Source organism: Canis aureus, chromosome 12, assembly GCF_053574225.1.
Source record: "Canis aureus isolate CA01 chromosome 12, VMU_Caureus_v.1.0, whole genome shotgun sequence".
NCBI classification, from domain to species: Eukaryota; Metazoa; Chordata; class Mammalia; order Carnivora; family Canidae; genus Canis; species Canis aureus.
The window spans coordinates 50116072-50128639 of record NC_135622.1 but is presented as its reverse complement, the minus strand read 5'-3'; the positions used below and the strand labels follow the sequence as shown (position 1 = coordinate 50128639).

General features: G+C 50.8%; 1 long non-coding RNA gene across 1 annotated transcript; it reads right to left on the bottom strand.

Annotated features, from left to right (window-relative positions):
• Window positions 1–9406: 9406 nt before the first annotated feature.
• LOC144324699 (uncharacterized) lies at window positions 9407–12094 on the bottom strand. The gene is made up of 3 exons (XR_013390132.1): window positions 11996–12094; window positions 10702–11158; window positions 9407–9556 (listed from the first exon to the last, which is right to left on the bottom strand). It is a non-coding gene; the product is annotated as an uncharacterized LOC144324699 (long non-coding RNA).
• Window positions 12095–12568: the final 474 nt, after the last annotated feature.

The following is a 12568-nucleotide window of genomic DNA, read 5'->3' as shown; positions in this document are numbered from 1 at the left end:
GGGTCTTGGTAGCCCTCCCTGAGAAGAGCAGGAGAGCATCCTGATTCACAGCATCACCCAGTCCCAGATGTGGCTGAAGGTCCTTGCTGCTGACAGAGCCTGAAGGGCTTTCCTGGGTCAGAGGGAGCACGATGTAGGCTGCAGGGCCCTAGAAGCCAGAGCCAGAACCAGGGATAGCTACAGGTTCCTGGGAAGTTATAGGGGTGTCATACCTGCCATATCTATACCCTTTTTCAGCTTATAAGATGCATTGGTATCTATCTTCTCAGTGCAGACGGCAATGGGCCAACTCAAACAGTAGTGACTCCAAGACAGATCCTAGTACTGGACGGCCACCTGCCAGAGATCGCACTAGTAGTTTCTCTAGTGGGCATGGGGAGGAAGGAGGTGATTTTGAGGGCCTTTCCAGACCCAGATGTCTTCAAGGCCATTAGAGGTTTCTTGACCAGCTCCATCAAGTTTCAGGGCACTGATGGACTGCCCCAAACATCACAGAGTAAGAAGCCCTTTGCTTTTATGACATTCATAAAGGAAACCTCCTAAGCCATGTACGTCCAACAACTTAGCTGCAACTCCTCACCTGAAAAAACCCAAGCTAAAATGCCAGGCCTCCCTCCTGACCCAGAAATTGAAAACTCATTTGCAACATGAGCCTAGCAAAGCAAGATCTCCCGCACTGACCCAGTGAGGGAAGTAGGCCACACAATGGGGGGCTCCTTGTGATTGGCGCCTGCAGTGAAGCATTCCAGGCTGAGCCTCCCAGGACACACACATCTCTGTCCCATCAGTCTCCACACCATTAACAAGTGGAGATTTCCCTAGGCTAGTCCTTGCCGGGCTAATTGGGCAGAAGGAAGGCAGTTTTCCTGGGACAAAGTAAGTCACTTTGTCCAGGCACTTGCTGTAGCCAAAGTGGGCCATCTTTCTTCTCTGGATTCTAAGATCTCCATGCCAGGGGTGATGAGGGGAGGAAGCACACTGGGAGCCATTCAAGTACAAGCCCCCTCCAGCGTCCTGAGCCTTGAGCCTCTGCCACAGGACCATCGACCACTGACTCAATACTACCAGTGGCCAAGACTTGTGAATGATTGCAATCTAGACATTCTCTTCCATGTATTGAAATCTGCCTTCCTATTTTGCCCCATCACATTTTCATTTACTCCACAAATATTTATTAATCAGCTACTATGAACTAAGTAGACGGTCCTTACCAAACCAGAATTTGAAGAAACAATTATGCCCTCCTGAATTCCCAGCTGCCAGTATTCCCTATTTCACCTCCCCCCTTCAGCTACTCCTGCCATGCTGAAGGTTGAAGGCCTCTCCAGAAGAGACGGAAATCTTGACAACATACCTCCAAGTGTTCCACCCTGAGAGTTTCAAGGCCTGGGGCCTTTCAAGTCACAGGAAGCTCTGACAACTCCCTTAGGTCAGTAGAGGGATCACCTCTACTGGTGGACCCCCAGTGGACCCCTTGAGGGCTCAAACAAACCTGCCTGGCCCAGGGAATGGAGGCCTTCCAGTAGTCAACACATAGTGCTTCAAACCACGAAGATAAAACTGTCACGAAGATGCTGGCCCCATTTTCTCTGCCTTAATTCTTGAATCTTATGGGAGCTCTGTAGCCATTTTGGTTTTATTTTGTTTTGTCCAGGCAAGGATGAAGTAAGAATCCAAACATCGGATATCACTGTGCCCTTACTGATGACCCACCCTGGTGGTTTTCAAATTATGCTGAATGGAGTCCTGCAGGATACAGAGCCCTTTATAGGATGCCAGGGGAGCGGACTGTAGGAGTAAGGTAGGAATTGAAGCATGAGTAGCATTGTCCCTGCCCTGTCCTCTCAGAAGAGGAATTCAGAAGTTATCTATTCTATATATGGAGCTTTTTGTTTCAAGAAATATTTCTTTATTTTTTTGGATATCTCCTGCTTTTCAAAAGACAAAATAAAACCAGGGCCCAGAGAGAGAAGGGAATTGGCAAAGCAAACAAAATGGGTTGTGGGAATCTCCTGAATGTTGGGCCAGAGTTTCGATTCACTCAAGCTTTAGGACCACTTTAGGGTAAAATTGCTGTACAGTGACACTGTCCCAGGACAGATCGATGGCACCCATGCCCTCAAAGCCAGTTTCAGGGCCCACCTCGAAGTCCTACAAATGCTTCACTTTCCAGGGCTCATCCACGGATGCAAGCATAGAGTTGCTCCTAAGAGGAGTTACCTGGTTCAGGTAAGAAACCCTTACAAGGCCCCAAGCAAAAGGCCCCACACAGGGCCCCAGCGGGGGCTGAGTCAGTGTAGGGAGACATGGTGTCAGCGTCTAGCTAAGGCTCAAATAGATCATGAATAATTTGCTGGAAGCAGCTGAAGGCCATACACATTCTACAGCCATCAAATGTGGACTGTACATTGTTCTTAAACTTATTTCATTTTCTCTTTTGCCAAAAAAGAAAAAGAAAAAAAAAAAGACACAAGTTTTGGGCCATGAGAACAACCCTGCTTCCTTTGCTCTACAGCTTTGCGTTTCTCTGGGCCTGGGCTTTTATTGGTGTTTTGTCTGCGATGGGCTTTGGCCACATAAATGTGAATGAAATGAGGTAACTCATAATTAAATCTTCTGGCTACATTGTGGCTGGTGGCTAATACCTCGGGTGTTGGTGGAATTGATGGAGACAGGCAGGCAGGCAGGCCCCCCAATCAAGTGGCCATGGGGCTGAGAGCCAGCATGTTCCACAGATCAGGGGCTTGAGACCAAGGGTGTGGGGTGGGGAGGCTTGGGGGAAAGGAAGCCAGGTCTACTTTAGCTGTAGCTGCAAGATTTGCTTTGCAAGTGCCCCCCCCCCCCGGCACTGAGACAGCATCCCTGAGCAACCAGGGGGCCCCCATTCTGAGGGCCATACAGAGGGAATCGGCTACCTGAGAACCTCCCCTCTCCAAGGAGATGTGGGCAAGGACAAATGGCAAAAAGGACACTACAGCCCTCTTTTCTGTCTGTAGCCCATTCTTATCCACTCCTGCAGCAATAAAGGAAGAGAAAAGAGAAGGAGGAAGACAGGAGTGATGAGGACATAAGTGATAACAAACATTAGATATCCCAGCAGCCAGGGGGCTGAGGACTGAGCCAAATTTGACTTAGAGAAATAAATGTGACATTTCTTACACCCAAATGGCATGGATCAAATTCATACTGGTTATACTTGCTTTTAAGTATATCAGAAATAAAGGTTGCCAACAGTCCAATTCCATAGATACTAAACACCCACTTTGTAGCTCCTCTGCTGTGACCTTGCTCAACCCCAGCAGATCCCCTGTATACCCAGGGAAAGCCCTGGATCCCTGACATTCCAGACCCCACAACAGGAGATGGGTAGCATCTTTCTGCCACAAGAAATATTTAGAGTCTGGCTGAGGGCTTTACATTTAGCAAGTCATCAGGTAACACAGAAATATTCTCAGGTAAAGATTAAACACAATTCTTTCTAGATGAAGAGATGTGGGCACAATATTTCTCTTTCCTTCTGTTTATTCACCTATTAAACAAAAGTTTCTGGGGCCACTTTACTAGACATACCTCATGCTCATCAATATCTGTTTCTTCTCTTCTTCCTGGAAGTAGAAGATGCCACGTTCCAGCCCCCTTGCAGTTAGATATAGCCCCAGAACTAATTCTGGCCAAATGGGCTAGGAGCAGAAGAGATACATATCACTTTCAAGCTGAAGCAAAAAGAGTAGTTGGGGAACCCTCCTTCATCCCACTCTCCTGCCAGAGCAATCAACAAAGACTGTATACCCCAGCCGGTATGGGTACAAGGGACAGAGCCTCTATCGGCCCAGAATCTTGAGTGACTGCGTGGAGCAGAATACCCACACCAACTGTAATGAACATAAAGCACAAGCAAGAATAAAACATTGTATTAAAACATCGAATTTCCAGGTTATTTTTCTACCTAACTTACCATATCCTAAATACTGTAATGGTGAACCCCATAAAGCCTGTGTCATAAACAGAAGCTTTAGGAAAAGGGGTAAGTAATCAGCAGAATGTAGAGAGCCTAAATAGAGGAACAAAGGAGAAAAGCCATAGAAAGCAGGGCCTATGAGCTGCCCAGAAGAGTTCTGCCAAGTTCACAGTCTCAGGAGGCTGATCCTACCCTGTCTCATCCCAGCTGGCAAGTGTCCTCCACCATCCAGAAGTGCCCTCTGCTTTGCTCCTACCCCAGTCCTCCCTAGTCATCCATCTGAGCTGCATGAGGGGTAGCGGAGACCAGCTGGCAGTAGGGACAGGACCAGCCACATAATTCCAAGGGCCCAGGGCAGACTGAAAATGTGGGTCCCCTTGTTCAAAAGTTATAAAGAGCTTCAAGATGTATGTCCTTCTTCCATAGAAGCTCATGCATGAACCCACAAAGTGGGGGAGCAGGAAGGCAGAAGCACCAGCAGGAGCGAAGTATCACATACACCTCCATTACCATCAAGGCTGAGTCACAGCACTGTTCCTAAAATGCCTCTGGGAGAAGCAACAGCTCCTGGAAAAACTCAGTGAAAGAGACTCCCTTGAGGCCATGTAGCCAGTGAGTAGCACAAGTACACTAGCCAAGCCAGCCCTCCCACGCCCCCCATGTCAGATGAGACACTGATGGAGCTGAAACCATGAGTACCTAGTGCCCATCCACTGCCTCCATCAACAGAACATGTAAAGGTGGAGTCATTCCTACACACCCATGCCCAGGAAGGAGGCCATGGTGCTGGGTGCTCTGGCAACCTTGGGCCACACCAGGCAGCCTCAGAAAAGGCATCAGGACAGCCCAGCAGCATCAAGCCCAGTGCTGGGGGTGAGGGGGTGGGCTCCCAGGCATGAAGGCAACTTCAGGAACCCTATCCAGGGAGGAAGACCACATTCTCACAAGATCAGGGCCTCTAGAAGACTCCCACCTAGACAGAGACAGTCATCAGTCTCTCCTACCCTCAGCTCCCCCTCCTCTTGGTCCAAAGAGGCAACATGAGGTAGGAGAAATAGATCTGGTCTCAGCCCTGCTACTGACTTACTACATGATCCTCAGAAAGGTCTTGAGCCTGTTCCCCCACAATGAAATCTAAAGCTGGATTTTATGACCTCATGATTCTTCCAGAGAGGACTCTTACTCCAGTGGGACCAGCCATGTCAACCATAAGGAAATAAACTCTAAGTCCTCCTGAAAACTGATGGAGAGATGGGCCTATGTGACTTTACCTCCTTCCTGGATTTGCTGGAGGCGACCTCTTTGTGGGGTCTTGGAGCCCCTCTGCCCAACCTCAGGTCGTGTGGTGTGATTTCACACTGTGGGGGCCCCTCTGGCCAAGGCTTTGCCATAGACGCAGCCAGAAGCCGCTGTCCAGCTGGCAACATGTGGGATCTCAGACAAAGGCCATGAGTAAATCACCCATAAAATCACTCTCTTGCTCCCCACCCAGCTCTAATGGACCCCACAGAATAATTTATGAAGCCCAAGTGGGGAAGACTTCATGCACCACCCAGGGCCATAAAGCACAGGGTCTCCTGATTGTTCCCCAACTGCCCCATGAGCCCCAGGCTGGAACAGAGGAGCTCTCTCCAAGCATGTGTTTCTAGGCTCCAACATGGAGGAACTGTTTCAGTTCAATGAAGGCCTTCCTGGAAATACCTGGGTGTCACAGCCTCAGAACAAGGACTTGGGCAGAAGCTCAGGGCTCCAGGAGACAGTCATTACCATCTCCGCCCCCAGGACATAAAGCAGAGTCTGACACACTCACGTGGCATTTCATGAATGTTTCCAAATACCTATTTCATTATTAGAATCAAACTTATACCTATATAGAATTTAGAAAAATCGAATAGCACACAAAATCATATAATGAAAAGAAACCCCCCCCCCACACACACACACCTAACATTAAGAAAATTATCTCATGATTAGAGGCTAGTCCCCCTCTACAGATGCAGAAATCACAGTAAGACAGGTCAAACAGCTTGTCCAAGGTCACCCAGCTCATCTGTACTGGAGCGTAGTACTCTGACCACTCAAGGCGAGTGGTTCCTCTGGATGCATTTTCTACACTTTTTATCCTCATGCTGGGATGTCCAGCATCCCTCCTGTCTAGTTCACACTGTTACATGGTCTGCACTAAAGAAAGATGGGGAAGGGGGTGGTTTCTGGTCCTCCTTGCACACGTGTGGGGCCTGGTGTCCTGCACTGCATGCATCAACAGGCCCCTCTGCTCTCAGCTCTGCAGCCCTGGCTCCTCATGGAGCTGGCTTACTCTTGCTCCAATGCATGACTCCAACCAATCTCTCCCAGCACAGCTCCCCTAGCGAAGTCCTACTAGAAACTCTCTCATCCACCCCTAAGCTCTGAAGCTACAGAGCCCAGGCCTGGACATCCTAACTGGTGTGCTGAATACCAGCCTTTCTGCCCACTCTGAGAGGATCTGAGCCAGGGCTGGTGGGACAGAAGGAAGGAGAGGGAGAAAGTGTCAAGTCCAGCGCCTGGGGGATGTGGCCCTAAAAACCAGAGCAGACTCAAGGGGAGAACATAAGACACAATGGTCACTTAAATGGAGAATAAAGAAATGAATATCTCATTTGGGGACAAATTAACTTCAAGCACCAGTGGACCCTGGGGAAAAGGTCCAGTAGACCATGAGAAAGGCAGCTCAGAGACCACCAGGGCCAGACCACCTGCTGGAGGTACAGAGGCCACCCCGGCCATGGCAACATGACAGCATCCTAGGGACTCACATTCTAAGCATGAAACCTGTGCCATCTGGGCTCAACCCAACCAGAGCTGTGTGATCAGGACAGGTGCCCCCAAAGCACTCAGAATTCTAGGATACTAAATTACAGGAGAGCCCAGAACAGAACATTTTAAGGTCTTGAATAAAATTATGGAGAGGGAGAGACAAGAAACCTATGATCATAAAATCCTACCCTCTCAACAGCCCCCGTGACAAGCAGCCATCCTCACTTACTTGTCTTCAACACTTCCCCCACAGGCATTCCCACCTCTCGAAGTGAGTTCATTCCTTGGTGGAAATTTGTATTTTTTTTTAAGTTTTTAAGTTTTTTTTTAGACAAGGATCTGCCTTTTTGTAATTTCTGCTAACTGGTTCAAGTCTAATCTCCTAAAGCAGTGTTTGCTACATCTGTTTCCTCTGTAACATGTAACCAATGACCTGCAAACGCATACCTGTGCACATTCCTTCATACATTCACTCAGCACATTTTATTGAGCACCTACCAGGTGCTATGTACTGGAACAGAAAAGAGGATGAAAGAGACAAAAACTCCGACCTCATGAGCCTAAATTTAGTATTGCTTATAATAATAATAAATGAAGTGCGCAGACTGTCAAATGGAAAAAGAAGAGGAGAGAGTCCTCAGAGCACATTTTTAAAGAGAGCACTCAGGTAAGGAGAGATCTAAGCAGGGGGGAGCAAGCAAGCTATGCAGAGGGAGCAATACATGCAAAGGCCCCGCAGCAGCAAAAGCTAGGGCACAGGGAAGACAGGATTGAGGGTAGGCATAACGCTATGGGGTCTAGCTAAAACTGCACCCTTAGCTCTCCACCTGGTAAGGATCTGGGAATGAGAAGGACATTTGAGAGACGAATCTTTAATTTCCTATTTAAGGTACATTAGTACTTCATTATGAGCCACAGATTATGCTGGCAGCACACCTCACAGTGGAGATGATGCCTCAAGGCATCGCCACGTGGTGTTGAGAGCACTGCCCTCCAGACAAACCCAACAAGCCCAGCCTGCTCTTTGGAGGAGAGACAGGAGCGCTCCCATCCCTCACTGTCCTGCTGTCCTCCTCTGGACCCGCTCCAGGCTGTCTAGGTCAATCAATCAGTCTCCGTTCTTTCCAAAATCACTATGTGCAGTTCACAACAGGAAAGATGGAGAAAAGGCACGCTGCAGATCCGTTCACACACCACTCAGGTTGCCTTAACCCAGACGCGTGACCTCCATGTTGGAGAGTCGGCGCGCAGGCCCACCCTCCCCCTTTGTAACCCACATCACCTCCAATACCAGAAACATGTATCACACGGATCTTTTCCCTTTTTTTAAGATGTTCCCAAGAAAATCTGTATTTAATTTATGGGCAATTTATAATGGAAATCGACCATATAAAATGTATACAAATGTGTAGGGCTGTATATAGGGCTTGGAAGGAGACAGTTGAGCTTAGCAATAATTAACGTGAAGGGTCTCTTCCCTGCTGCCAGGTAGACATTTGGATTGCCCGGACTCTCATTAAACTTAAACCAGAAAGGGCTCAGAGGCCGAGGGCCAAACATTCCTCAAGTCTATGGAGGACGTCAGGACATGGAGCCGACGACAATACATTTCACCAGCATTGCCAAAGCCTTGTTTAAGTTTAGAAGATGCCTGTATTGCATTACTTGGACAGAGAGAGCCAGCCCATGCGCCACAATCCATTTTCCAGAGAAACAAAACCACTTCCAACCAAACCAACCCCAAACCAACATGAGGCCACAGCATTGGCAGGGCGGTCAGCAGATCAACAGGACACCTATCTGTCCCCACCCCTGGCTCCAAGGCCTCCAAAGGCAGGGCAGCTGCTGCTCCCAGCACAGGACTGCCCTGCTCAAGTCAAAGAAGAGTTACAGAGAACCTCAGAGCTGCCAAAAGCTATTTCCAGGGGACTTTGATCCACTGATGCTGTAATCTCTGAAGGGAAACATACTTCATTTAGAAGGTATTCTTTGGTGTCATTCCCAAGGAGAAGGCATACTTGTTTTTGGAATAACAGAACACTTACTCTCTCCTCTCTTACTCGTGTTCTCACTCTCCCTCACTCCGGCCACGAGCACTCCAATTGTGATGGTGCACAAACAACCTTGCTGAACACAGTGAGAGATCATAGAACATACTGTCGGCCAGAAAAGCATGTTTTCAACAATGCCCAATTAGAAGCCAAAATCCTAGATGGCCGCAATACCATAGCCTGAGCCAAATCTCAGGCTCAGCCGTTCCCCCACGGCCTCCCCCAGCCTCCACCCGCTGAGGATTCTTTGTTCTGACCCCTTTCAGGGTGAGACCCCCACCATGGAAGGGGTGGGCCCCCCAAAGCACATCCAGGTCCCTCAAATCCCCCAAATGCCATGGCGAAGGGTGGTACATTTAAATAAGTTTTTCCTGGCATATCCTGACATGGCTTAGATCAATTACCTCATTTTTCAACAATGAAAAGATTAAACAGTTGTTAAGGGTTATAAAATGATTTAATATGCTATTAAGAGGAGATGTAAACTATCAAAGTTTAAGTTTCCAGAGAGAGACTTAAATATCAATTATATTCGCATCCAATCTGTATGGAGCTCCCCCCTCCCCCTGCAAAAAAAAAAAAAAAAAAAAAAAAACCCACCCAGAAATCCACATCAGGGGCAGCTCCCCACCGCCTGGGGACACACGGCCCCTCCGAAGGCGGCTGTGAAAATCCAGTTCCTGTGCGCTGGTTTCATGAGAATTTGTCATGGCCAGGGAAACCAGGCTCAGACTGTTCACAACACTTTTTCCTTGAAACAGAGAACAAAATCAAATTTTGGAGAAATTTTAGGGATATGTATTTGTGCTCAGTGATGGGAAAGGACCATTAAGTACCTTATGTGAAATTAGAGTAGGTCTCTAACTTCTGAACCCTTACTGGTTTTCACTCACTCGCTGCTGGCAACATTTCAAAGGGTAATTTTTTTTTTTCAAATTACCTCGTAAGGCAAAAGGAAAAAATAAAATTCTTTGCTTCCTCTGTCTCCTCTCCTAGTATTAACTTTTTAAAATATGGGTTCTCACTTTACACCCCGAACAATTCAGCCCAGCCGAAAACCTGCCGCCCCTGATACTGACATCTCCCGGATTTGCATAGTGCCCGGTTTACATAATCAAATGGAGTAAAGCGTGCATCCTGCCTCAGTTCACCTCTTGGCCCCTGGATAGGTTCCGACACTGTGGGCCCCATCAGGAGGATGACTCGATAACCCGTTTTATCAATTCCAACCGCAAGAGGGAAGTTAAGGCAGACCCTGCTGCAAGGGGAGCGCTGGGTCAGTTTTCATCAGATACAGATGTGCTCCCACTTCCCTGTTCACTCCAACTAGAGGAAATCCTACAAGAATGGCACAGATGGGCAAGCTGCACTACGGTGCCATGTGTCTAGACTAGGGACCCCCAGGCTCCCTGCTCCCTCCTTCAGACCCCAGGACATCTTTAAAGATGAAGAGGGAATCTGGGGGTGGGAAGCAATGCGACCCTCCTCCTGACATAAGTCTGGGATTGGGGGCGGGGGAGAAGGGGAATAGGCTGAAAGAACACTCGGGGGGAAATGTTTTGCAGAGTGACTACATCCCAACCCCAGGCTACTGCTGCCCAGTGTCCAGGGACCAGAAAGCCCGTATCAGGGGGAGATTTGATTGCAATTATTTAAAAAGTGAACATGCCATCCTTTTCAAGGAGAAGCCAGACTCCCCAAACTAACAGTAAATCGAAACAGCCCAAACATGGACCGATGTGTTCAGAAAACAACACTTGAGTTTCTCATGCTACTTAATCGTACTGTATCTTTTACCACTTACCAGGGGAGTGTGCCTGGCGGGGCAGCCTCTGCAGCACTCCCCACAGCAGGACCCTCGCCACATAATTAAGTGGCTTTCAGAGAGAGGCTCACCATTACTCTCAAGATGAAGGAAGCACGTTTCACGGCGAGGATGGCCTTTTTTCCCTCTCCAAGAAGAAAGCTGTGCCTTTGCGTGAGGCAAGTACTGAGCAGCTGCTGCTGCTGCTTCTGCAAAGGAGAGACTTTCCACACCCGTTCATGTACCAGGACTGAACTCACGGCCCTTTTGCCAAAGCCATGACCCCGGAGTCACCAAGTGCAAGGACACAGGGCTGGTGAGAAGCAGCCCGGTGACTTCCAAGTTCCTCCTTCTTCCTCCTTCCCACAACAGTCTGCTGCGGATGGGGGGACTCCAGGTTTGATCCCTTCTAACTCGCCCGGTTTTCCAACTGGGCTTCTGGACAGCTTGTGATCCGCAGGAAGAAGGGCCCCAAACAGAGCTTGAACCCTTTCCTTATCAATCCCAGGCGGCAAGGTGGGCCCCTGGCTCCAAAGGATGAGCGTGCATCTGATTGAAAAAATGAGTGGGAAATATCAGAAAGGGAGGCAGAACACGAGAGACTCCTAATGCTGGGAAACGAACTAGGGGTGGTGGAAGGGGAGGTGGGCGGGGGGTGGGGGTGAATGGGTGACGGGCACTGAGGGGGGCACCTGATGGGATGAGCACTGGGTGTTATGCTATATGTTGGCAAACTGAACTCCAATAAAAAATAAATTTGTAAGTTAAAAAAAAAAAGAGCCCCCAGTTATGATCGTTAGTGCTTCGGCTGGCTTCCCCCGGGGTCTGACCTGGGGCAGGCTCCGGAGCCGGGGCCCAGCAGCGGGGATGCCCCGGAGGCCCGGCCCCCGCCCCCCCCCCCCCCCCCCCGTCACCCCGGCCTTGGTCCCCCGCGGCTGGCCCCTGCCTCACTGCGGCGGCGGCACCCCCGAGCCGCTGTCGGGGCTGCCTCGGCGGCTCTGTCTCCCCGCAGAGGGCATGCGGCAAGGCTGGGCGCTGCCCTAGCACGGACGCCGCCAACGCGCCGGCTCAGCGGCGGGCACCGGGCGAGGGGCTGCGAGGAAGGGGACGCGGCTCACAGCACAGCCCACGCGCCGAAGCCGCCGGCGCGCAGGGTACGGGCGGGAGCGGAGGGCGGCGGCGCACGCGCACAGCGTCCTGACCCTGGGGGGGGGGCCGGGGAGGGCATCGCGCCTGAGCGACGCCGAGCCCGCAGCCCGCAGCCCGACGCTGCCCGGGAGCACCCTCTCTCCGAATCCCAGGCCGGCCGCGAGCCCTTCTCCTACACGCTTTACACGCACGTGTATCACAACCCCCCAGGTGAACTGGGAGGTCGGCGTTACACACCCATGTTCCAGATGGGGAGACTGAGGTGAGGCCTCGCGCTGCTGGGAAGCCACCTTCCCGCCACCTCAGCCATCTTCCCTCTCACACCGACCACGCATGCGCACAGGCGCACGCGCACACGCACAGGCACACACGGGCGCGCGCACGCACAGACACGCACAGGCACGCAACGCACAGGTGGACACACGCACAGGCGCGCACACGCACAGGCGGACACAGGCGCACGCACACACAGGCGCGCGCACAGGCGCGCTCAGGCGCGCAACGCACAGGCGGACACACACAGGCACGCAACGCACAGGTGGACACACGCACAGGCATGCACATGCACAGGCGCGCACACGCACAGGCGCGCACAGGCACACAGGCGCGCGCACGCACAGGCGGACACGCACAGGCGCGCACAGGCACGCAACGCACAGGCGGACACACGCACAGGCGCGCAACGCACAGGCGGACACACGCACAGGCGCGCACACGCACAGGCGGACACACGCACAGGCACGCACAGGCTCGCACACACGGGCGCGCACACGCACAGGCGGACACACGCACAGGCACGCACAGGCTCGC